The 26,794-nt window shown below is 44.1% G+C and overlaps 1 protein-coding gene across 4 annotated transcripts in view; it reads right to left on the bottom strand.

Moving 5' to 3' along the window:
• Positions 1–26,794, bottom strand: part of SERGEF (secretion regulating guanine nucleotide exchange factor) — a 274,310-nt gene that overhangs the window by 122,570 nt on the left and 124,946 nt on the right. The window lies entirely within an intron of this gene.

Below are 26,794 nucleotides of genomic sequence, written 5' to 3'. Positions count from 1 at the left end.
CAGGTTTTTTTCGGCCCAATCCTCTAATTTGTCTAGGTCCCTCTGTATCCGATCCCTACCCTCTAGTGTATCTACCACGCCTCCTAGTTTAGTGTCATCTGCAAACTTGCTGAGAGTGCAGTCCACACCATCCTCCAGATCATTAATAAAGATATTAAACAAAACCGGCCCCAGGACAGACCCTTGGGGCACTCCGCTTGAAACCAGCTGCCAACTAGACATGGAGCCATTGATCACTACCCGTTGAGCCCGACGATCTAGCCAGCTTTCTATCCACCTTACAGTCCATTCATCCAGCCCATACTTCTTTAACTTGGCGGCAAGAATACTGTGGGAGACAGTATCAAAAGCTTTGCTAAAGTCAAGGAATAACACATCCACTGCTTTCCCCTCATCCACAGAGCCAGTTATCTCATCATAGAAGGCAATTAGGTTAGTCAGGCACGACTTCCCCTTCGTGAATCCATGCTGACTGTTCCTGATCACTTTCCTCTCCTCTAAATGTTTCATAATTGATTCCTTGAGGACCTGCTCCATGATTTTTCCAGGGACTGAGGTGAGGCTGACTGGCCTGTAGTTCCCCGGATCCTCCTCCTTCCCTTTTTTAAAGATGGGCACTACATTAGCCTTTTTCCAGTCATCTGGGACCTCCCCCGATTGCCATGAGTTTTCAAAAATAAGGGCTAATGGCTCTGCAATCTCACCCGCCAACTCCTTTAGCACCCTCGGATGCAGCGCATCCGGCCCCATGGACTTGTGCACGTCCAGTTTTTCTAAATAGTCCAGAACCACTTCTTTCTCCACAGAGGGTTGGTCACCTTCTCCCCATGCTGTACTGCCCAGTGCAGCAATCTGGGAGCTGACCTTGTGCGTGAAGACAGAGGCAAAAAAATCATTGAGTACATTAGCTTTTTCCACATCCTCGGTCACTAGGTTGCCTCCCTCATTCAGTAAGGGGCCCACACTTTCCTTGATTTTCTTCTTGTTGCTAACATACCTGAAGAAACCCTTCTTGTTACTCTTAACATCTCTTGCTAACTGCAACTCCAAGTGTGATTTGGCCTTCCTGATTTCACTCCTGCACACCTGAGCAATATTTTTATACTCCTCCCTGGTCATTTGTCCAATCTTCCATTTCTTGTAAGCTTCTTTTTTGCGTTTAAGATCAGCAAGGATTTCACTGTTTAGCCAAGCTGGTCGCCTGCCATATTTACTATTCTTTCTACACATCGGGATGGTTTGTTCCTGCAACCTCAATAAGGATTCTTTAAAATACAGCCAGCTCTCCTGGACCCCTTTGCCCTTCATGTTATTCTCCCAGGGGATCCTGCCCATCTGTTCCCTGAGGGAGTCAAAGTCTGCTTTTCTGAAGTCCAGGGTCCGTATTCTGCTGCTCTCCTTTCTTCCTTGTGTCAGGATCCTGAACTCGACCATCTCATGGTCACTGCCTCCCAGGTTCCCATCCACTTTTGCTTCCCCTACTAGTTCTTCCCTGTTTGTGAGTAGCAGGTCAAGAAAAGCTTTGCCCCTAGTTGGTTCCTCCAGCACCTGCACCAGGAAATTGTCCCCTACACTATCCAAAAATTTCCTGGATTGCCTGTGCACCGCTGTATTGCTCTCCCAGCAGATATCAGGGTGATTAAAGTCTCCCATGAGAACCAGGGCCTGCGATCTAGCAACTTCTGCTAGTTGCCAGAAGAAAGCCTCATCCACCTCATCCCCCTGGTCTGGTGGTCTATAGCAGACTCCAACCACGACATCACCCTTGTTGCTCACACTTCTCAACTTTATCCAGAGACTCTCAGGTTTTTCTGCAGTTTCATACCGGAGCTCTGAGCAGACATACTCCTCTCTTACATACAACGCAACTCCCCCACCTTTTCTGCCCTGCCTGTCCTTCCTGAACAGTTTATATCCATCCATGACAGTACTCCAGTCATGTGAGTTATCCCACCAAGTCTCTGTTATTCCAATCACATCATAGTTCCCTGACTGTGCCAGGACTTCCAGTTCTCCCTGCTTGTTTCCCAGGCTTCTTGCATTTGTGTATAGGCACTTAAGATAACTCATCGATCGTCCCTCTTTCTCAGCATGAGACAGGAGTCCTCCCCTCTTGCGCGTGCTTCCTCCCAGGATCCCATTTCCCCACTTACCTCAGGGCTTTGGTCTCCTTCCCCCGGTGAACCTAGTTTAAAGCCCTCTTCACTAGGTTAGCCAGCCTGCTGGCGAAGATGCTCTTCCCTCTCTTCGTTAGGTGGAGCCCGTCTCTGCCTAGCACTCCTTCTTCTTGGAACACCATCCCATGGTCGAAGAATCCAAAGCCTTCTCTCCGACACCACCTGCGTAGCCATTCGTTGACTTCCACGATTCGACGGTCTCTACCCCGGCCTTTTCCTTGCACAGGGAGGATGGACGAGAACACCACTTGCGCCTCAAACTCCTTTATCCTTCTTCCCAGAGCCACGTAGTCTGCAGTGATCCGCTCAAGGTCATTCTTGGCAGTATCATTGGTGCCCACGTGGAGAAGCAGGAAGGGGTAGCGATCCGAGGGCTTGATGAGTCTCGGCAGTCTCTCAGTCACATCGTGTATCCTAGCTCCTGGCAAGCAGCAGACCTCTCGGTTTTCCCAGTCCCCCTGAGGAGTCTAAAATGACAAGGATACCTGCCAATTCTGGTGACAACTGTTTCCATTGTGACCAGGTGGATAAACACCTCCACTCAGCTAGACAGCATTTTCTAGTGGAGATATTTTTGCTGTGACTGAGGATAGTTCAGCTGACCTCTGAACATAGAACGTTCTAAGTCTGGCGCCCATCCAAATATCAGGCTGTGAGATGAAAAAGGTCTGGGTTGGGATGTCTGATCCTGCCCTTCTTCTGAGTCAACAGAACCAGAAAAGGTCAAATATAGATGGGATGACATTTGTAGAAAGTCTAGAAACCAAAACAATCTGGGCCAATGAGATGTGATGAAGATAACCTGGGCCTGTCATGGCAAATTTTCCTAACATGGGATAGCAGGGAAATGGGAGGAAAGGTGTACCTTAGATAGTCCATCCAGGATAACAAAAGGACCCCTGGAGTCTCGGCCTAATACTACTCTGGAACAGTGGAGATTGAATTTCTTGTTTGTTTGAAAGGCAAACAGGTTCCAAGATGGTGTTCCCCACTGGGTGAAGATTTTCGTCAAGACCGAATTATGAACTTCCCACTCATGGTCTGTGGAGAAGTTTCTGCTGAGATTGTCCTCCAGAGTATTCTGTACACCAGGGAGGCTATATTGCTGGGAGTGCTATGGGGTTCTTGATGCACCAGTTCCATAAATTCACTGCTTCGATCCTCAGAGGAAGAAATATCTCTCTATCCTGTTTGTTTATATAAAAGACAGACAGTCATCATGCTGTCCGATATTATCCGGAAGTAATGGGACCATACGAGGGGCGAGGATGAGCTGCGGCTAGGTGAACTGCCTTCATCTTCAGCAGACTGATATACATTCTGGCCTCTGTTGGGGAGCACGTGCCTTGTGCAGTGTGATTTGTCCATGTGAAAAGATGCATATGTGATTATGGCTGAGTGGGTTTGGCTGGAAGACAGAGGACTCCTGCTCACACCTGGTCTGGTTTTGTCCCCTGTAAGAGAGAGGCTCTGACCTTTTGCTGGACCTTTACCCTGGGATTCATGTTGTCCTTGTCCAGTGAGTAAACAGACTGAAGTCAGGCTTGCAAGCAACAGAGATGGTGTCTGGCAAATGACATTATGTATGGCCATGTGGCCTAGTAGGGAAAGACAGACCCTGATTGTGATACGAGGTCTAAGGGTAACTTGATTTATCAGGCTGCCCATAGACTGAGAACTGCCTACAGGGAGGTCGGCCTTTCCTGAGGACGAGTCTGGGGTTGCATTTATGAAATATATAGTCCTAATCCAAATTGGACTGTTCTTCATTTACACAGACCCCAATGATGTCAAAGTGTAGTAAGAATAAGGTCACCAACTGGACCTCTTAACTTGATCTGCCCATTAGTAACAAGTCATCCAGATATAGGAAGACAGTGTAGCCATTGTGTCTCATCTGGGCCGACACAACAGAGAAGACTTCATGAAGACATGGGGTTCTGTCGCCAACCCGAGGGAGTACTCTAAACTGGTGGTGCTCTTGCCCAAGTGTGAATCTGAGAAACTTTCTGTGTGAGTGGTGAACATGCACATGAAAGTAAGCATCTTTCATGTTTAAGGGACATGAACCATGTGTTTTCCTCCAGGAACTGAATTATTAATGCCACTATTATTATGCAGAATTTTCATTGCCAATAAAGACATTTGATTGGCATAGATCAAGAATTGGTCTCCATACTCCATTTGTCTTGGGAACTATGAAATATGGGGAGTAGAAACCCCTCCCTTGATTGCTCTCTATGGCTCCTTTCTGAAGGAGAGAGAGTTCACCTCCTGTCCTGAATAACCATCTCCTCCGGAGAGTGGTCCCTGAGAAGGGGCTGGGAAAGGAATTTGTGGGGGGGAGGTGAGATCATTCACTCTGGTTCACAACTGAGTTTAACTGTAGTACAGTTGTCTGTTATTGCCCTCCACTTGTGTTCAAAGTGGGTAAGGTGACCACCAAAGGTTTGGGGGCAGCGGCAGCAAACAGGGTGGCTAACAGGGGAGTTTGAGAGGGAGTTTGCAGGGGGAGGTAAGGGGGGAGGCAGGAGGGCGTGGTGTGGTGTGTGCTCTGAGTCCACAGGTGCTGTGGGCAGAGATTACAGCAGCCATGAGCCAAGCAGCAGCAGCAGACAGAATGCAGATGGCTGTATGTGGAAGCTGTGGTATGTATATGGTCCTAGTAGGGGAGCTGGAACACAGTTATGTGTGTATGAAGTGTCGCCTGATAGTGTTACTGGAGGAAAAGATTAAGGGGCTGGAGATGCAGGTAGAGACCCTGGTGGAGTTTAGGTGGGGGTTTGAGCAGCTGATGGAGGACAGGCAAGGGGGGACTGAAGGAGAATGCCCTATGGTGGAGGTAGAGGCAGAGGCAGAGGATGGTGAGAGGGGAATGGAAGGGAGAGAACATGGGAGGTGGAAGCATGTGACTGTGAGAAGCAGGCCAAGGAAAAGAAGGGCCAGTGAGGGGGGAATAGAACTCAGGAATAGGTTCGAGTGTCTGGATAGCGAGGTGGAGGGGCAGCAGGTGGCGACTGAAGGTGGGAGGGTGAGGAAGAAGAGAAGAGCTGCTAGTCCAAGAGAGAGAGGGGAGGAGTTGATGGAGACAGCACCAATCCTGGGCCCCGGGAGGATTCAGGAAGGCATAAGGGGGAGCATAAGGGAAGATAGGAACAGGCACAGGTCAGGACTAGAGGGATCGGAGACTAGACTACTAGATCGCACTGTTGCCAGGCGACGGCAGGTGTATGTAATTGGAGACTCTTTACTGAGGAGATTGGATAGGCCTGTGACCAGGGCGGACCCGGAGAACAGAAGGGTGTGCTGTCTACCGGGCGCAAAGATAAGCGATGTGGACCTGCGGTTGAAAAGGATCCTAAAAGGAGCAGGTAAGAACCCCTTGATAATCCTTCATGTAGGAACGAATGACACGGCTAGGTTCTCGTTAGAGAGGATCAAGGGAGATTATGCCAGGCTGGGGAAGACGCTCAAGGAGATAGAGGCTCAGATTATCTTTAGTGGGATTCTGCCTGTTCCGAGGGAAGGGCAGCAAAGGGCTGATAGAATTGTGAGAATAAATAGTTGGCTAAGGGAGTGGTGCTATAAGGAGGGCTTTGGGATGTATGGCCACTGGGAGGCTTTCGGGGACAGACACCTGTTCTCGAGGGATGGGCTTCACCTGAGTAGGGAAGGAAATAGACTTCTGGGAGGGAGGCTGGCTCATCTTATCAAAAGAGCTTTAAACTAGGAAGTTTGGGGAGACGGTTGGGAGATGCACAGTTAATCTCCACGCCAGATTCCAGTATGGAGAAGGTGAGTAAAATGAGAGGAGACATAGCTGGGGAGATGAGATTGGACATAGGAAGGACAGGGGGGATGGACACAAGGAGGCCTGCAACATATAGTGCTCCTAATGGGAGAGGCTAAACGACAAACATTAGGGTGTCTATACACCAATGCCAGAAGCCTAGGTAATAAAATGGAGGAATTGGAGCTCTTGGTCCAAGAGCTGAAACCAGATATCGTAGGAATAACTGAAACGTGGTGGAATGGCAGTCATGACTGGAACACAGGTATGGAGGGGTATGCGCTGTATAGGAAAGACCGGAACAAAGGTAAAGGTGGGGGGGTGGCATTGTATGTCAATAGTGAAATAAGCTGTAAAGAAATAATAGTTGATGGATTAGACAACACAGAGTCCGTCTGGGCAATACTCACACTGGGTAATAGGACTACTAGAGCCTCTCCGGGGATAGTGCTTGGAGTGTGCTATAGACCGCCGGGATCGACCCAGGATATGGATAAGGAACTATTTAATGTGCTTAGAGAAGTAATTACTAATAGAAACTGTGTAATTATGGGGGACTTTAACTTCCCGGATATAGATTGGGGAACAAACGCTAGTAGCAATAATAGGGCTCAGATGTTCCTAGATGTGCTTGCTGATCAATTCCTCCAGCAAGTGGTAGCTGAACCGACGAGGGGGGAGGCCATTTTAGATTTGATTCTGGTAAGTAGTGAGGACCTCGTTGAGGAAGTGGTAGTAGGGGACAATTTGGGCTCCAGTGATCATGAGCTAATTCGGTTTAAAATACATGGAAGGAGTAACAGAATTAAGTCAAAGACTAGGGTTTATAATTTTAAAAAGGCCAATTTTAACAAATTAAGGGGACTGGTAAGGGAAGTGGATTGGGCAAACGTATTAATGGATTTAAAGGCAGAAGAAGCCTGGGATTACTTTAAGTTAAAGATGCATGAGCTGTCGGAGGCCTGTATTCAAAAAAAGGGAAAAAGATTACTAAGCAAGAGATTTAGACCGAGCTGGATGAGCGACCGACTCAAAGGGGCGATTAGGAAAAAACAGAAAGCGTACAAAGAGTGGAAGAGGGGAGGGATCAGTAAGGAAATGTACCTAAGTGAAGTCAGAGAATGTAGAGATAGAGTGAGAAAGGCCAAAGGCCGTGTAGAGTTGGACCTAGCGAGGGGAATTAAAAGCAATAGTAAGAGGTTTTACAGCCATATAAATAGGAAGAAAGCAAAGAAAGAAGAAGTGGGACCGCTGAAGACTATTGCCGGAGAGGAGATTAAAGACAATCTAGGCATGGCGCAATATCTCAATGAATATTTTGCATCGGTGTTTAATGAGGCCAATGAAGGGATTAGGGATACTAGCACCACTACAGAGGGGCGTTCAGAATGGGGGATTACCGTATCCGAGGTAGAAACAAAACTTGCTCACCTTAATGGGGCTAAGTTGGGAGGACCGGACGATCTTCATCCGAGAATATTGAAGGAATTGGCGCGGGAAATAGCAGGCCCATTAGCGATAATATTTAATGAATCTGTAAACTCGGGGGTGGTCCCGTTAGACTGGAGAATAGCTAATGTGGTTCCTATTTTCAAGAAAGGGAAAAAAAGTGATCCGGGTAACTACAGGCCTGTTAGTTTAACATCTGTAGTGTGCAAGGTGTTAGAGAAAATTCTGAAAGAGAAACTAGTTGAGGACCTGGAGGTCAGTGGCAATTGCGATAAATTACAACATGGTTTTACGAAGGGCAGATCGTGCCAAACGAATCTGATCTCCTTCTTTGAGAAAGTAACGGATTTATTAGATAAGGGGAATGCGGTGGACCTAATATACCTGGATTTCAGTAAAGCGTTTGATACTGTACCCCATGAGGAATTATTGGTTAAACTGAAAAACATGGGGATCGATATGAAAATCCAGAGGTGGATAAGGAATTGGTTAATGGGGAGAATGCAGCGGGTCGTATTAAAGGGTGAACTGTCAGGTTGGAGGGAGGTTACTAGTGGAGTGCCTCAAGGTTCGGTTTTGGGACCCATTTTATTTAATCTATTTATAACTGACCTCGGAACCGATTGCAAGAGTGGGCTGATAAAGTTTGCGGATGATACGAAGGTGGGAGGCGTTGCAAATTCGGAGGAGGATAGGGATATCCTGCAGGGAGACTTGAATGAGCTTGTGAATTGGAGTATCAGAAATAGGATGAAATTTAATAGTGAAAAGTGTAAGGTGATGCATTTGGGGATGACTAATAACAATTTTAGTTACAAGATGGGGACGCATTGGTTAGAAGTAACGGAAGAGGAGAAGGACCTAGGGGTCCTTGCAGACCGCAGGATGACTATGAGTCGACAATGTGACGTGGCGGTGAAAAAAGCCAATGCTGTCTTGGGATGCATTAGGCGAGGTATATCTAGTAGGGATAAGGAGGTCCTGCTTCCGTTGTACAAGGCGCTGGTGAGACCTCATTTGGAGTACTGTGTGCAGTTCTGGTCTCCCATGTTTAAAAAAGATGAACTCAAACTGGAACGGGTGCAGAGAAGGGCCACTAGGATGATCAGAGGAATGGAAAACCTGTCGTATGAAAGGAGACTAGAGGAGCTTGGGTTGTTTAGTCTGACAAAGCGAAGGCTGAGAGGGGATATGATTGCTATCTTTAAATATATTAGAGGGATTAATACAAGGGAGGGAGAAGAATTATTCCAGCTTAGTACTAACGTAGATACGAGAACGAATGGATATAAACTGGCCGTGGGGAAGTTCAGGCTTGAAATTAGACGAAGGTTTCTGACCGTCAGAGGGGTGAAATATTGGAACGGCCTTCCGAGGGAAACGGTGGGGGCGAGGGACCTGTCTGGTTTTAAGATTAAGTTAGATAAGTTTATGGAGGGAATGGTTTAATGGTAAAACATAGTAGTCAAGGAAAACCAAGCAATGGTAGGTAAATAGCATAATGGCTAAAAGGGGTCAGGATGGAGACTCTTGCCTATATGCTCGGGGTCTTACTGATCGCCATATTTGGGGTCGGGAAGGAATTTTCCTCCAGGGCAGATTGGCTGAGCCTCTGGAGGTTTTTCGCCTTCCTCCGCAGCATGGGGCAGGGATCTCTAGCAGGAGGGTCTCTGCCGATTGAAGTCACTAATAACAGGATTGGGGACTTCAGCAGCAGAGTCCAGGGAAGGGGTAGGGACGGTTTTATGGCCTGCAGCATGCAGGGGGTCAGACCAGATGATCATAATGGTCCCTTCTGACCTTAAAGTCTATGAGTCTATGAGTCTATGGCATAGCATCAATATCTGTAGGCAACCTTGAGTGTCCCATCAAAACAAACCCCTGGATGGTGGGTGGGACTGGGCAGCGGTCATAGAGGTGGAGGAAGCTGCAGACCTGTGTCTCTGAAACATTTGTCATTTGTGTAGTGGTTCATAAAGGCTCTAGTGATAAAATGCTGGGGTGGGGGTTTCTAGGCCTGTAAGCTTGCGTGTGGTGTTTTCTCTTTGGGGCCAGAGTGTAAATGCCCAGGGAGCAGAGTGTTGTCTTAGAGTCCTTAAGAGAGTATAGTGACTCAGTCTTCTCATTGAAGATATTAGATTCAAAGGGCAAGTCCTCAGTGGTTTTCTGGACCTCCCTGGTGAACCAAAAAGCAAAACCATGATTCTCGCCTCATGACTACAGCTCTAAACACAGCATTAGCTGCATCCACTGCTGATTGAAATGATGTCTTAGACACCAACCTGCCTTCACCAACAAGGGCTTGGACCTGTGCCCTCTTTTCCCTGGGAAGTTTGTCTCAGAATTTCAGAAATTTAGACTATTTTAGGAAGTGGTACTTTGTTAACAATGCCTGGTAGTTGGCAACTCTGACCTCAGTTGCCATGCTCTGTAACAGTTACTGGTATTGCCTGTGGTCATCAGGCAGGGAATGGGATGATATAGCAACTGCCTCATCGGGTGAGAAGGATGACAACTTTCATGAGTGATGGACCAGGTTTGATTTCTTCCTCTGTAAACTCCAGTGTGATTCTTGCATGGATCCATGTCGTCTATTATACGGCTCCAATGGGGCCCAGTAAGGCCAGTAGGAAGGATTGAGTGGCTGGGAGGAGCCCCAAAGCATTGGTCCCTTGGGTACTCATAACCACGAGGAGAAGGATGGCTCCAAGACCTCCTATAGGTTCTGGGCTTGATTCCCTCATGGGGAAGGCTTCTCTCGAGCATCGGATTCATTTGATGAAAAGGTAGGCTCCTGTTCTACTGCTGGTACTGACGGAAGAATTCTCTGACTTGTGGATGCAGAAGGGGAGGATCCCCTTCTCCTCAAAGTGGTTTCTGGCGTGGAAACCTCTGTAAGGAGGACTGGGCCCAACAGAAGAGGGGATTGAGGATAGGGCAGAGCAAAAATATAATCCAGTGAGATAAAGCCTTCAGACTCAGACCTTCATGGAGCTCATGGAGCCTCTGAGGTGGGAACTGACAGACCCAGGATCTGGTCTGGTACTCAGACAATCCCAGTTGGAGTGTACTGGAACCATCAAATGGAGGTCCAATATGGAGCTCCCAGACAGGACTGACAAGTGTCGATCTTTTGGCCTATAAGACAGAACTGGAGGTGGTACCACCAGATTCTTCTTCCCTCACACCTTTCCTTCTTCGACAACGTTTATGCAGATTTAATTCCTTAGGACCGAGATGAGGAGAATAGGTGTGGCCATGACCTCTCATAAAAGGGTTTCTCAGGCTTAACTGTTTTAGCCTCGACTCCAGAGCTTATGCTCAGAGGTGCACTGCTCTCAGTCTGAGGCCGCTGTGCATGGAGGTGTTCCTGGCCTGGATCTGACTGGGGACTGATGGTGTTCTCCAGAAGGTGCTTTCGCAGACAGCGGTCATGTCCCTCGTGGGTTTGAGGAGGAAAGGAACAGCAGATGCTGCACTTGGCAGCAATTTGAGCCTCTCCAAGGCCATAAAGGCAAGAGTTCATTGCTGATGGAGAAGGAACAGGGACAGGGGATACAGTTCTTAAATCTCAAGACTCTTGACATGTGGCGATAAGAAGGAACCGGAGAGGCATCAGTCCATGCCACCCTTTATGCCCTCGGTTTAGAGCACAAAGGGAGCAGCTGCATGGACCACAGGACACTACTTACGACACACCTCCAGTCTCAGGAGCATGGAGCCCATGCGTATCTATCTGTGAAGGCACACAGGAAGCAGCACTCGAATAAGCACAAATTTTTCGTTCTGTGATCAGTTCTCTTTATCTGTTAAGCTGAGTCTATTATAAAATTCCTCCATGTTGGTTGCACTGCTTTTTTAGTTAGAAAATGGCCATCTATAATATTTAGAAATTCCAACTTTGTTTTAGTAGTGGCAGCATAAGACCTCCAGCATGTGTCACTCAAGGAATTTATGATTGAAGTTCCCCATGATAATATAGCTTTTTTCCCCCTACATGTGATAGACAGGTGCTTCAAAAGCCGGTCATCCTGTTCTCTAGTGTGATTTGGTGAGTGTAGCGGACACCAAGTAGCACCCAATCTTGTATTTTATCTGTAGGACACTGATCTAGAAGCATACAAAATCATTTGTTTCTGAAGTGTCAGTGACTTGGAAACTGGGTTATGCCATTTTTAACAGAGTGCCACTCCCCCTCCTTTTACCCACTTGATCCTTCCTAAATACTAATAGGTTATAACAATTGATTTTAATATTCCAACCATGCAAATCTTCCCCCCAGATTTCATACGAAGTGCTTTGTTGAATCAGGGCTTAAAGGAGGGCATTGCCTTTGATACAAAATGTACCCTACAAGCAGAAGACTCAGCCAAGCTAAACAGTGGAAAAACTTTTCCATTACGTGGGTACATGAACTGATGCAGTATCTCAGCCTCCGTCAACCAAATCCACAGTAAGGACAGGTGAAGTTCCTGTAGGAAGAGGACTATAAGCCCCTTCCTATTCTTGTTGAAGCCTTTTCTTCTCATCACAGGGTCTCTCTGCAATTCATTCAGGCTGAAGAATCACAAGGAGAGGAGAATGTGCGCTATTTGATTTTTCAAATAACATTTTTCTGAACAGTGCCAAGTTTGTATTTTAATGATTAAGAAGAACAGCCTATTAAAATGACAACATACCTAAGTTATACTGCATTTTAAATGAACCCTTTTAAATGAGTGCTTAAGAAAGGAACACACCTCTTCTATAAATAAAACATCCATTAATCCACAGGGGGAAATATACTGATCTCTTTTTAGGAAAAGGAAGGGGGTATTAAAAATCCAAATATTTTAAACATTTCACACACATTTTTATATTTATTTGTCTTTTCAAATCACAGCCTCTTGGTGAAATGTCAAGCTCTTCATTCTCCTATAAAGAGCTCCCTAGTCTTGGTTTCTTAGAACCACACATCAACATCCTGAAAAATATTTTGTGTGAAATGCCATTCCTTTTTTGTGATGTTACAAGCCTGTTTTCATTTTCCCATTAACCAGGAAAAGATGCTGAATAACCCAGTATTTCTATAAATTCTTTACCATTTACATCAATCATCTCTTCTTACCTTGTAATTTGTCATCTCTGCATACAGCATATAACTATTTCTATTAAGGAAAAACTTGAAGCACTCATTCTTGAAAGAGTTAGCCTCTCTTTCCAATTTCTCAAAGGAGTATTTTGTGGAGGCCACTGTTTAAGATAAAAATAATTTGTTCTCTGTCTTACAGAGTCTTGAGATGTTCTGTAGCCTCAAAGTGCCATTCAAACACATGCACACAGGGTCTGGATGTTCATTCACCTTGCTGAATTCTGTGTGTTATTTGTAGTGAAAGCATCTCTGAATGAGAACAATCAAATAATTTCCAATTTACTGAGCACAAATTCTCTGTACTTGCTTGTCTTCTTTGATCTCTTCTAACTCTATTCTTTCTTTCCTTTCACCTCTGGCTCTGCTACTTTTATAAGTCTTTTTTTTTTTTACTGCAATGCCTTCACTCATCTCTGCCATTTTTTCTACTGATCATGTTATTTATAACTGTGGGGGAAAGTCGCTGGGATTTGAGTGACTAACTCCCCTTTCTGCCTTTGAAAACTCCCAAGATGTTTTAAAATGTCCTGACAGTCTCCTTCCATTGTTTGTATCACTTCTCAATTCCACACTGAAGAGTCACAAGCGTCCAATGTAGGGTAAAGGCATTTATGGCTGTGTTAATTTTGGCATGGATACAGGAAAGCATTTCAGCATGTTCTTTAGTTCATCTTTACTCAGAAAAGTACAAAAGCTTGTGTCTAATTGGGACTTGCGCATCTGCTTAAAATTAGGCATGTATTTATGTGCTTTTCTGAATAAGAAAAACTATTTGGTTTAATATGAAGCAGGAAAAACCCTAGAACTGAGTTGTGTTAGCTTTAGCAAACCTAAACTCAGCAACTAACAGTCGCAAATAGAATATATACAATCAACTTCCAGAAATCATTTTTTAACTGAATGGTTTCCACATGCTTTTCTACAGAGGCTCTCACTTGACCAAGAGAGACTGTAACCGAATAGCTTTCCCTGTTGACTGGAGAGCCTGGGGCTAAGCAAACCTGATGATTTCAGAATGAGCCCCATTTAAGGGGAATCAGGCAAATTCCCCATAAAGAGCAGAAGGTGGCTGCAATAATAGGAATGAGAGCCAGGCTTAAGGGGTGATAAGGAAAGGAAAGGGCAGGAGAGAGAGACAGGCAAAACGCTCGGAGTAGGGAAAAGCTCTCCAGACAGAGAGGCCTGGGAGAGATCCTGGTTAAGCAGGAAAGAGATGGAGAGACCCAGAGGAGAACTTAAGAGGCTTGGTAGGAAGAGGCCCCTGGAAAACTACAGCACAGGTAAAGGAGCAGACTTAGCTGTTTAATACGGGGCCCTGGGCAGGAACCCAGACTATAGGGTGGGACAGGGTCCACCTACTGGCCCCATATGACTCCATCACAAGGGTTATTGAGCTCAGCAAGGGAGCTAGAGGCTAAGCCTAAAACAGGAAATGCTCCAGAGAGAGGGAAGGATTTTTGTTTGGGTTAAAGACATTTTGGGGACTTTCAGTTTGGACAATTGTGACCCTGGAAGGGGTGGACATTAGATGGTGACCCAGGCAGAGGTCCAAGCCACTGGATGAGAAACTGCCACAGCAGCCGTCAGCAACGGGCATTAGCCCAGAAAGAAAGCTACTATGCCAGACCTGGCCAAGAGGGGCGCCAAGCAGCAAGTGGATTCTGTTACAGGGACTAAAACATCAAAGGCTAAATTGTTTCGCATCCTGCCTGAAGACAAAGGTTGTTTCAGGTTAACGTGGACAGCAATAGCATCCACCTTGTGCTTACTGATTAAGAAAGTTTTTCCACTTCCACTGCTGTCAGTCTCCTGGAAACCAACAGAATAATGCATTCAGCACAAAAAAATGAATGAAATGTTGTTGACCAAATAAAAAAAACTGTCTAAAAACATATCAGGACAACAAAGACTCTTTTGGAGGGGAAAAAGTGAGGGCTATGTAGTACATTAAAGTTAAATCTGGCTTCCACCCAAAGGCTGTCCAAGCACAACTTCATTGTTTGGGCGGTCAGCTCATGTCTCCCCAAGCCCTTTTTCATTTCTCTCGCTCCAATAACCTACAAATGTGAATACACTGCACCGCAGTCTAGGATCCAGCAGTACTAGTCCACCATCTGGCAGCAAAAACTGGGGTCTTTTTGATTCATAAAAAAGCAATTAAAAGTCATTGTGAATGGCAGGCAGCATGAAAGTTGAAAGCTCACTTTATCAAACTGATCTATGCTGCCCCCAAAGTTCACAGCTACTGAACACAAGCTTCTTGTGTGTGATCAGAGGGGCTTGTGCATCTACCGTGTTTCGTGGTCGTGTGATCGTTCTCACATAAACTCATGTGTGTGTTAATGTGTGTTTATATCAAGTGGCACCCTCAGAAGTTTTTCCCCAGATACACACCCTCAGTCTCTGTGAAGCCATCCCCGCTGCAGCGGCTAGCCCCAGTGCCTAACCTGCCGAATCCACACCACATTCAGGCCACACCTTCCCAGCTTGCCCAGGTGCAGTGTCATGCTCCATCCCTGAGAGTAAACAAGGGCTGCTGGAAGCACGGTGAAGCCAGCCACGCAGGCAGGTGCCATCCCCCTGGTGCAGGAGCCAGCCCCATGGCAGTGGTGAGGAAGCTCAGTGCTGGCTGCCCCAGTCCCACTCAGGTTTGGCCCCAAAGCCCCATCATCACCAAAATTCAGTGAGTGGCACTGTAACCTGGCGCACAAGGGTGGTTTGACCCCGTGAAACATGACACCTCTCTAGCAGTGCACACACAGAAACCCAGTCCAGCAGCGTACGAGAAGAAAGGAAGAAGGCCTTTTCCAATTGAAGAGAAGGGGGAACTGGGTAAGCAGAATTTAAATTACCCCAATTCATCATTTGTCCAGGACACCAGGGATAAAACCCCTAAATCGCACATAAAGTCCCACAATACTTTTTTGGACCACTTGTCGTAGTACCTTAGCCACAACGCAAGAGCAACCTGCATAGTGCCTGGAGATGTGAGGGGAGGCAGAGCTAGCCCCTTCTCTCTCTGGCTCATCTTTAGCCCGTCCCTCAACCCCCTACTGTGCACTCATATCAGAGAGAGTCCCTGGGGAGCCAAGGTCTGTGGAGTATAAGAAGCCTGGTATGTTTTCAAATCCTCTCCCCTCTAACACACGCACACTGCACAGCAGTACTATAGCACTGCCGCTGCAAGAAGCTCCTCCCCATCTGCAGAGGAATGGGCAGGATATATTGCAAAATTTTCTACCTGCTCCTGCCAGCCATCCTGGCTTGTCACTAGGAGTGATAAACAGAGACAGCACTATGGCAACAAAACTGGCTTCTCTTTCATTTTTTGGCATGTCAAGCAAAAGACACACATGAATTATGAAACTAACAAAGAAAGGCTACTGATAAGATAGGCTTTTCCAAACTTCACTGTTCTCAAGCCTACCAAAAACAGGGGGGAGCAGGTGATGTTTTTCCATGCTGCAACATCTAAGCAGCAGACTCCACATGAAACAGTTGTTCTGAACACACACAGCACACACACAATAGAAGCAGTTTCCCTAGCAACAGCATCACAGTAAAAATTTTCTGAACAGCTTCTCACCCTCTACTGAGGTTTCTTTCCGATTATTGGTGAGCACATAGAATTACCTGGACCAGCTGACACCTGGTGTCTGGTCTGAATGTACCGGGGTGAAATTATTTGATGAGCAGAGTTTAGGGGAGAGTAAACATTCCACCTGTTTACTGCTGAAATTACTTTTAAAACATTGAGCACAACATCCGACATGGTTAATGTACATGATGACACTGCACATAATACAATATTCTGCAATCTTCAATTTGTTCTCTCACTTGTATACAATTGCCAGCTTTAAATAAAGACAACAGGAGATTCTTCAAGGCTTTTCCTCCCCAACAAGAGATCTAGGTTTCTAACAATTACCAGCTCAAAAGAACTCTCCAGAATGGGGTTTGCATCTCTAAGGCACAGACAGGTTTGTATGTCCTTTTATTCTTCCATGGACACATGCAACCTTTGGCATATTTGTTTAAAAGATTGTGAAAATTTGCTGTGCATCATCTGTAATAAAATATAAGACTTCGGTAATGAAAATCATTTGGGTGATTGATTTGTAGACCGTGTTGGTTTTCTTGTTTTATTTAGACTACATTCTTCAGACAAGGGAACATGGATCTTTCTCTTTGTGTTTAAAGTGCCACCAAAATTTACTATTACAGAAATATCTATTAATAAGTTGTGACAAAATGTAATGATGAAAATGCTGTAGCTTCCTCAAAAGGAAAAAGTAAAATAGTATGTATAAAGAGGTAAAACAAATATCAACAATAAGAAAACATGGATTGTGATCAGTTATTGCTGCTAAAATGAGGCAAAAGTTTTTAAACTCAAAGATTCTGTGGCTTCCTCAAGATTTTGGAATGTAATCTCTTGTCTCCGCATGAGGAGCTCAAATGTAACTCCATGACCAACCAAATGACAATATGGAGAATACCCAGGCAGATTACTAACAAGTCGGAAAAAGACCACACAAAGCTTTCAACAGCTATGATTTCTCTCTCCATGGTTGAAAAACAGGTGTGAATGCATAATGTAATATTTGAAAGGGAGAAGTGAGGTAGTAGTGACTCAAAATTCATCATTAGAACAAATAGGGCTCTTCCTAAATTTAAAGTATTTCTTATCATACATGAAAAGAGAAAAATGCTTTTCCTGAATGTATCAGTTTGAGTCTGTTTTGGAAGGCAATAGATATTTCAAGCAGCAACTGAACTTATAAAGAGACGCAACTTCTAACCACATGTATGGGTTATCAATACATTGTATGGGTTTATTAGAAGATTATGAAGTTTCAAGCTTCATCAGAAAGACAGGCAGCTTGGAAAATTTCAGCCACTACATGATTTCAATACCCAATTCCCATTAAAATAGGAATTAGATATCCAAATCACCTTGTCAGCTCTGTAAATCTCCCCCAGAAAAGAATTACATTAGTAGAGTAGAGCTGCAGGAAAATGCAGATTTTCTTGGCCTCCATTCATAAATGATTCTACCGGAGGAAAAACTACATTATTTCCAATATCTAATATTGATCAAAGTGTAATTAACCTTTGGAAAAACTTATATAGGGATGTGGTGGATTCTCCATCACTTCAAGTCTTTAAATCAAGACTAGATGCCTTTCTAAAAGATAAGCTATCGCTCAAATAGAATTTATGGGCGTGATGAACAAATTGCTGAGTGAGGTTCCATGGCCAGTGTTAGGCAGGGGATCAGACTCGATGATCATAATGTTCCCTTGTAGCTTTAACATCTATGATTCTACGTACACAGTACAGTAGGAGTTCCACCTTCCCGATATAACCAATCATGCTGCATAACTTTGACACACAAAATGTCAACAATCCCCCTGAGCAGCTGGAAACCTCTCTTGTAGAGTTTGTTTGGGAGGTTTCTATTTATTTGTTTTATTTTTACTTCGATCTATTATTTTTTGGTCTGTTTTATTTAAACAGAGGTGAATTTATGTTCTTTCTATAGCCTTTCAAAGTGGGTGTGTCAGAGATTTCCAGCACCCAAAGCTACACAAGAGATAAGTATACTTACTCAATCCAAAGGTTTTAATATAGTATATCAGACTGACGCTCATACAGCATAAGGGTACTTTGTGTCAGGTACTCTCAAACTGACTCTCCTCTGATTGCACAAGTCTGACTGAGTTTTCTCAAATATCAATAGACCTAAGGTCCATGCAGGAAGGAAGGAGGCTATAATGGACAGGGCACTGGACTGGGACTCAAGAGATCTAGTACTAACCCCAGCTCAGCTACAGACGCCCTGTTCTTGGACAAATCACTTAACCTACTCTGTGCCTCACTTTCCTATCAGGGAAATGGGTATAGTATTGCCCTACCTCACTGTGGAGTTGAGAGGATAAAATCCCTGAATGATTGCGAGGCACTCAGATCTACACTGATGAGGGCCTCAGAAGTACCGAGATAGATAAGTACAATTCACTCCTGGAAGTATCCACTCAAAATGGGTTAATGAAATGTCTAATCAATAATGTTTAAAAAGTCAAAATATTTTTAAATCCCTGCACCCTCCGTTTATATTATAATAAAAGTGAGTTGGGCTTTTAAGGTTTTTTCATTAGCCTGACACAAATGGAAAACAAACCAAGCAAGAACTCCCCTAAGGTAGCTGCCAACAGTCTCAGGCTTGGTCTACACTAACCCCCCAAATCGAACTAAGGTACGCAACTTCAGCTACGTGAATAATGTAGCTGAAGTTCGAAGTACCTTAGTTCGATCTTACCTCGGTCCACACGCGGCAGGCAGGCTCCCCCGTCGACTCCACGGTACTCCTCTCGTCTAGCTGGAGTACCACAGTCGACGGCGAGCACTTCCGGATTCGACTTATCGCGTCCAGACAAGATGTGATAAGTTGAACCCAGAACTTCGATTGCCAGCCGCCGAACTAGCGGCTGGGTATAGACGTACCCTCAGTCTAGCTGTCACTATCCTGGGTTTTGCAGCCTCCCACTGGGTTGTAATAGGTCAGAGTGGACTATGGAACTTTTAGTGCACAATAGCAGGATCCACATGGCCAGTTAGTGTATGGCAAGCTAGTGCACTCTAGATTCACATCCTGGCTTGCCATTCACTAATTCCCATGTAGACAAACCCTCAGTCTGAGCTCCAATCCTTGCTCTGCCACAGGCTTCCTTTGTGAACGTAAGAATGGCCATACTGGATCAGACCAATGGTCCATCTAACCCAGTATCCCTGTCTTCCAACACTGGCCAATGCCAGGGAAAGAAAAGAACAGGCAATCATTGAGTGATCCATCCCCTGTCATCCACTCCCAGCTTCTGGCAAACAAAGGCTCAGGACACTCAGAGCATGGTTTTGCATCCTTGCCCATCCTGGCTAATAGCCATTGAGGGCCCTATCCTCCATGAATTTATCTAGTTCTTTTTTGAGCCCTCTTTTAGTTTTCGTCTTCACAGCATCCCCGGCAAAAAGTTCCACAGGTTGACTACGCGTTGTGTGAAGAAATACTTCCTTTTGTTTGTTTTAAACCTGCAGCCTATTAATTTCATTGGGTGACCCCTTGTTCTTGTGTTATGTGAAGGAGTAAATAACACTTCCTTTTTCACTTTCTCCAAACCAGTCAAGATTTTATAGACCTCTATCATATCCCTCCTTAGTCATCTCTTTTCCAAGCTGAAGAGTCCCAGTCTTTTTAATCCCTCCTCATGTGGAAGCTGTTTCACACCCCTAATCATTTGTATTGCCCTTCTCTGTACCGTTTCCAATTCCAATATATGTTTTTTCAAACAGGACAACCACATCTGCATGCAGTATTCAAAATATGTGCATACCATGGATTCATAGTGGCATTATGATCATTTCTGCCTTATATCTATCCCTTTCCTAATGGTTCCCAACACTGATAGCTTTTTTGACTGCCACTGCACACTGAGGGGATGTTTTCAGAGAACTACCCACAATGACTCCAAGATCTCTTTCCTGAGTGGTAACAGCTAATTTAGACCCCATCATTTTGTATGTATAGTTGTATTTTGTATGATTAGGTTTTCTTTGTCACTTAAGCTCTTTGTACCTCAAGTCCCCCATCTATAAAAGTGTAAGTAACACTTTTTTCCCATCCTTTTTATGTCTCTTGTCTATTTAGATTACAAGTTCTTCAGGACAGTGAGACACTCTCTTCCTAGATAAAATGTATGTACAGCTCTTACCACAATGGGGCCCCGATCTCTCAATAAATAGTAAATAACAACAACAAAAATCCACTAGTTTTCATGATTCAGGTACATATATTTTTCTTTCAGAAAGCTTACTTGCAGAAAATGAGCTTAGCCCCTGGATTCAGTAGTGACAGTGTTGCAAACTGACAGACCATTTTGTTATGCTTCCAAATCTCTGCTGAACTGAAAGTTTTTGTGCATCCTTAAAAGTGGGCTGGGAGCGAAAGAAGGTACAGAAATTCTAAGGATAGCAAAAGTCCCCAAGGGAAATGGATGATAAAGAAGCAAAATACAACTAAGTACCCAGCTTGTTTTTTTTATCATTGGCACTGACCTAGATTTTGCATTAAGAGTGGATTTTACGAATAGAACAACTGCCGCTTCTAATGGAAGACATCCTTAATACATGTAACCTCTGGGAGACAAAGAAAGAACTAAATATAGGAGAAGTTAAGTCTCTAGAAAATGTCTCATGTTTTGTTTTCATCACACTGTTCATTCAATAGGTTTACAATGATCTCGTCTTTACAGACATAACTAATCTTTCTCAGAGTACTTGTATTTGTCCTATCATCCAAGTGCCTCTCTCTGGTACAGTCTATAACATAGACGAGCTCTAGCAAACCTCAGAAACAAATGTGGAAATGGGAAACAACACACTATAAGCTGAGGAACTGTAGGAGAGACTCCATTTGCAGAAAAAAATATAATGGCTTCCAAAGAGAAGAATGGGGATTGCTCTTATTTTGTTTCAAATCTTTTATAGCGTCCCTGGAAAATTTAAAATTGTAGAACAAAGGGCTAGAATGTTAACTTAAGTGTAGCACAAAGGAACTGAAAATTCAGTTCTTGGTCCTACCTTTTTGCTCCCTGACTAAAGTATGGGAATGTTCAGCAGTATTTCAGCTCAGAAGTAAAGGAGAGTAGCACCTGTCATTACTCAAAATCAAGCCCTAGAAGTAAAAGTAAAGGAATAGTAATGATGGACTGCAATGGAAGCCAGTTGTTCCTATTCTACTTCTTGTGGCCTCAAACTTGGGCATAGTGGGTGGTATAGTTCAAAGGGTGGAGACAGCGTAAAGATATTCAGGATTTTGTCCAGAAGTCAAATAACCAGAGGTGGGGAAGAAAAAGAACGACTGTAGACAGACAATGCAAAGTGAGTCATGACCTGGATATCACACATTGTGGTAACTGTATAGATCCATAAAAAAGTGCTTAGGTATCAAAACCAAATAAAGGTGAACTGGTGGTGATGCACGCCTGCAAGACTGTTTTAAATAGACAGTAAGAGCTCTTATCTGAAGTAGGAATAACAAACAAGCTTTAAGCAAAAGTTTAGTTTGGGCCAGATTCAAAGCCCATTGAAGTCAATGGAAAGACTCCCACTGACTTCTATGGGCTTCGGATCAGGTACTATATCAGTAAACTGTTTAGCTATTGGCCAAGGAGCCTTTCAGGCAAACTGTCTGTATTGTGAGCTCAGAAGTACTGACAGTAACATATTTGACTACTGCCATCATTGCCCCGCCCAGACAAACACACACAGTACTTATACGTGCCTGGTCTGATGTTATTAGAAGTTGGAGTTTTCAAAGGAACTTAAGGGAGTTAAGCACCCAAATCCTAAACTCTGACACAGAATTTTACAATTTCTCACACAGCAACTCATTAAAAATGCAGCCTTGCATATTTTAACTATTTGTTTCTAAAGTTTACTTACGGTGTTTGGGCTGCTATATTCTATTATTAAGTGTTAAAGAAGTCATCATTATTTCACACTACCATGAAAATAAATACAAAAGGAACAGAAATAAAACTGAGACGTTAATGGCCTAACACCACATCAGCACCATGAAATGTTTTCACTGATTAGATTCGTAATTCCTGACAAAAATACATAGATCATAACCAAAAACGTATCAACATCTTTCGCATGACAAAATCAGCTCTGGGATAACTTTAGCAGAAATGATAGCTGGGCAGAACATTTACTTTTCTTTCATCCATTTAATCCCTGTTGTGGCCATGTCATTGGATATCTAAGTGTCTGTACTTCAACTGCTGCAACTTCCAATGCCTCTTTTTGACACTAAACTCAACTACAGGATTCTATGGACAGGAAGGGGGAGAATGTATTAAAAAGTGGATATTAAAAAATACAAAATATGCATTTCTTCTTCGCAAGTGGGGGGAAAAAGTGACGTTCTGAAATGATGCTAAGTGCTACCATTATACTGCCAAGAACCAGGCACCACAGGCGCTGGAGCACCCACGGGGAAAAATTAGCGGGTGCTCCGCACCCACCAGCAGCCAAGCTCCCCCCTCCTCACCTCCTTCTCCCCCTCCAGTGCACCGCGTCCCTGCTACTCCTTCTTCCTCCCAGTGCTTCACACCGCCCCCCCCCCACTGCCTAACAGCTGTTTGGCGGCACTTAGGACTTTCCAGGAGGGAGGGGGAGGAGCCGGGACGCAGCGTGCTCAGGGGAAGAGGCAGAGAAAAGGCAGGGCAGGGGCGGGGACTTGGGGGAAGGGTTGGAATGGGGGCGGGGTGAGGGCGGTGCATGGACGGGGGGGTCGGAGAACGGAAGTCGGCGCCTATGCCAGGCGCTATCCCTTTCAACTCGAATGCCAAATGGCTAACATCCCTGAAGAGATTTTTATTTTGGTTAAAACAAAAACAAAAAACTCAAGTTTTCAATTTTTTTTATACGCACTGCATTGTATTTTTAATGTAAAAGGCAAACAACATTCAGAGGGTTTGGGATATGAACATAAAAAAAGTATACAAATAAAATACACCGTGTAATACATAACTTTTTTACTTCAGCAATGAAAGATAAGGAAGAATTTTCATAAGCAAGCAAGCTCACTTAATAAAAATGAAAACAAAAACTCTTACAAGCTCATGAGCTTAGCAGAAGCATTTTTAAATAGGGAGAGAAAACAGGGCAGTGAAATTCTGTTTGGTTTTTTTATCAAATGAATCCTGAAACCAGCCTCGCCAAAACTAAAGGCAAGGTCCTAGTGTTTATCTTATTAATTCAAGGGATAAGGAATACCATGAATTCTGGGAAATACAATCCGCTCAGAGCAGAAGAAAGTCTATGTTTAGGAACATGCCACTCTTGATTACTGGCAAGAATGTCAAAAATATTTCTTTCCCTCCAACCTCATGAGTAATTGTAACCTGTGTTTTCATTTCCTCTTGTTTCTACAATACAAATATAATTCCTATTGATAGACAGTGCATTAAGGAATGATGGTCATGTGATTACAGCACTGGACTGGTATTCAGGAGATCTGGGTTCAATTACTAGGCCATGCCACTTTCACAGTAATAACTGTTCCTTCCCAAGTTCTCGTCTAAGATTACCATTGTATTTTCATAATGATTGACAAGGATTTTACTTCTACTGATCTCCTTTAACTTCATAGGTGGTCTCCTCCACTGACTACAAAATCTGCCAGTTTTTACATTGGTGACCCGAAACCACTTACAGCATCCCCATGAAATAATATCACAAAAGTAGTGTAACCCAATAAAAGTTAATACTTGATGCTACAAGTTAGATACATATTTTAATGCTTTGCTCTCATCTCTTTTCAGAAAATGAAAGCCAATTCCATACTTCATGAGAGTAAAGGTCAAGGGAGCCTACTGCAAAGCCCCATGACCCAAAAGTTAGAATTAAAAGATAAGAGTACTTTCCCCTTTAGTTCCTTTTTATCTGAGGATCTGAAAGTGCTTCAAAAAGGAGAGCAATTATTGTTATACCCATTGTATAGATAGGGAAACATAGGTAGAGAGAGGTTAATGGACTCGTCCTGCATACAGAAAGCATATGGAAGAGTACTGGAATCAAATAGCCTGACTCCCAACTTTTTGCTCACACCAACAGACTTTGCAGCTTCAGAGAATATCTCCCTACACCTATTAAATGTTGTGATTAATCTCCAGTCTCCCACCTCCTTTCACTGTTATGTTGGTGCCATAAAAGGAAGCCAGGGAAGAATTCAGCATCCATTCTAGACAGGAGAGTGTTCGAACCAGTTTGCTGAGGACATTCACCAGACAGCAGTACAAAAGGTATTGAATAAGAGCTCTGGTAACCACAATTAGAAAAATTTCATCCAATAACTAAAATCCTGAGGCAAGGCTAATGCCAGAGAACGTACTGGCTGCCTGAGAGACCTAAATGCACATCTGTTGAGAAACTACTTACAGGTGTGAGAACATTATTATTATGAGACCTGATTCCTTGCAGAGCAATGGGGAGCCACAGGCTAAGATTTTTTTAAAATAGGTGCCTAAAGCTAGGCTCCAAATACATTATTTAGGCACCTAAATAAGTGGCCCGTTTTTAAAAATGGATAGTCAATGGCAGCTGCTGAGTTGCTCAGCATTTTTTAACATCAGGCCACTTATTCAGGTGCCTAAACACTATTTCAGAGCCTAACTTTAGGCAAACAGGTTTGAAAATTTGATCAAATATCCTTTTTGAGCCCATTCAGACCACCACCATGGGCCCTGCGTGCTATTGTTTTTATTCATGTGACTGTCTTTTCCAAAAAAAAAGCTCCACTCAGAGAGCTCTACTGAGCTGGCATTTAAAATGAATGGGCAAAGTGCTTCTCTGAGTGACTAATACAGATGCAGATTTCTCTGCCAGAAGATACTGTGCACGGTCATTCTTCAGAAAGTCAGGCTCAGACAACACACAGTCTCACCTTGCACTGCTCTTACTGCATGAGCTCTATTGTCAGGGACAATAAAACAAGAGGAAAGACCCTGAGGACTAAGCCACACATTTACCTGGCATTTAAGCTTTTGTGGTATGTTGCAGAGTAGCAGCCGTGTTAGTCTGTATTTGCAAAAAGAACAGGAGTACTTGTGGCACCTTAGAGACTAACAAGTTTATTTGAGCATAAGCTTTCGTGGGCTACAGCCCACTTCTTCGGATGCTTAGAATGGAAGATATATTGAGGAGATATATATACACACATACAGAGAGCATGAACAGGTGGGAGTTGTCTTACCAACTCTGAGAGGCCAATTAAGTAAGAGGAAAAAAAAACTTCTGAAGTGATAATCAAGATAGCCCAGCACAGACAGTTCGATAAGAAGTGTGAGAATACTTACATGGGGAGATAGATTCAATGTTTGTAATGGCTCAGCCATTCCCAGTCACGATTCAAGCCTAAGTTAATTGTATCTAGTTTGCATATCAATTCCAGCTCAGCAGTTTCTCTCTGGAGTCTGTTTTTGAAGCTTTTCTGTTGCAAAATTGCCACCCACAGGTCTGTCATTGAATGACCAGACAGGTTAAAGTGTTCTCCTACTGGTTTTTGAATGTTATGATTCCTGATGTCAGATTTGTGTCCATTAATTCTTTTGCGTAGAGACTGTCCGGTTTGGCCAATGTACATGGCAGATGGGCATTGCTGGCACATGATGGCATATATCACATTGGTAGATGTGCAGGTGAACGAGCCCCTGATGGCATGGCTGATGTGATTAGGTCCTATGATGATGTCACTTGAATAGATATGTGGACAGAGTTGGCATCGGGCTTTGTTGCAAGGATAGGTTCCTGGGTCAGTGTTTTGTTCAGATGTGTGGTTGCTGGTGAGTATTTGCTTCAGGTTAGGGGGTTGTCTGTAAGCGAGGACAGATCTGTCTCCCAAGATCTGTGAGAGTGAGGGATCATCTTTCAGGATAGGTTGTAGATCTTTGATGATGTGCTGGAGAGGTTTTAGTTGGGGGCTGAAGGTGACAGCTAGTGGTGTTCTGTTATTTTCTTTGTTGGGCCTGTCTTGTAGGAGGTGACTTCTGGGTACTCGTCTGGCTCTGTCAATCTGTTTTTTCACTTCAGCAGGTGGGTATTTTAGTTTTAAGGTGCTTGTCTCTGTCTGAGTGATTGGAGCAAATGTGGTTGTATCTTACAGCTTGGCTGTAGACAATGGATCGTGTGGTGTGTCCTGGATGGAAGCTGGAGGCATGTAGGTAAGTGTAGCGGTCAGTAGGTTTCCGGTATAGGGTGGTATTTATGTGACCATCGCTTATTAGCACAGTAGTGTCCAGGAAATGGTACGTTGGGTGCTTTGTTAAAGCCCAGAAATGCACACACTGCAAGTTGTTTTCTGAAGGAAAAGATGTCAGGGGCTGAAACAGATGCATTTTGGAATGACACCCAGTGAGCTGTGACACTCATATAAGATCAAGTGTGGTCCACTTTATGTATATATCCTGTGAGTCCTCCGTTTCAAGGCTTGTTGTCTGAAGGGGGTTACAGCCTTGTACAAAGGCAGTATTATACAGGTTAGGAAAATAGGTTCAGGGTGATATGTAAATCCATGGCAACACACTGCTTATGAGATGTTTGTAACCCCTTGCTGTGCAGCTGTTTGATGGGCAACAACAAGCTATACTGTGGCTGCTTCAATAACCTTCCTTTGGGAGCCTGCAG

Source organism: Chrysemys picta, chromosome 4 (assembly GCF_011386835.1).
Source record: "Chrysemys picta bellii isolate R12L10 chromosome 4, ASM1138683v2, whole genome shotgun sequence".
Lineage (NCBI taxonomy): Eukaryota > Metazoa > Chordata > Testudines > Emydidae > Chrysemys > Chrysemys picta.
The sequence above is the reverse complement of the archived record's forward strand: the minus strand, read 5'-3'. Positions and strand labels throughout refer to the sequence as shown.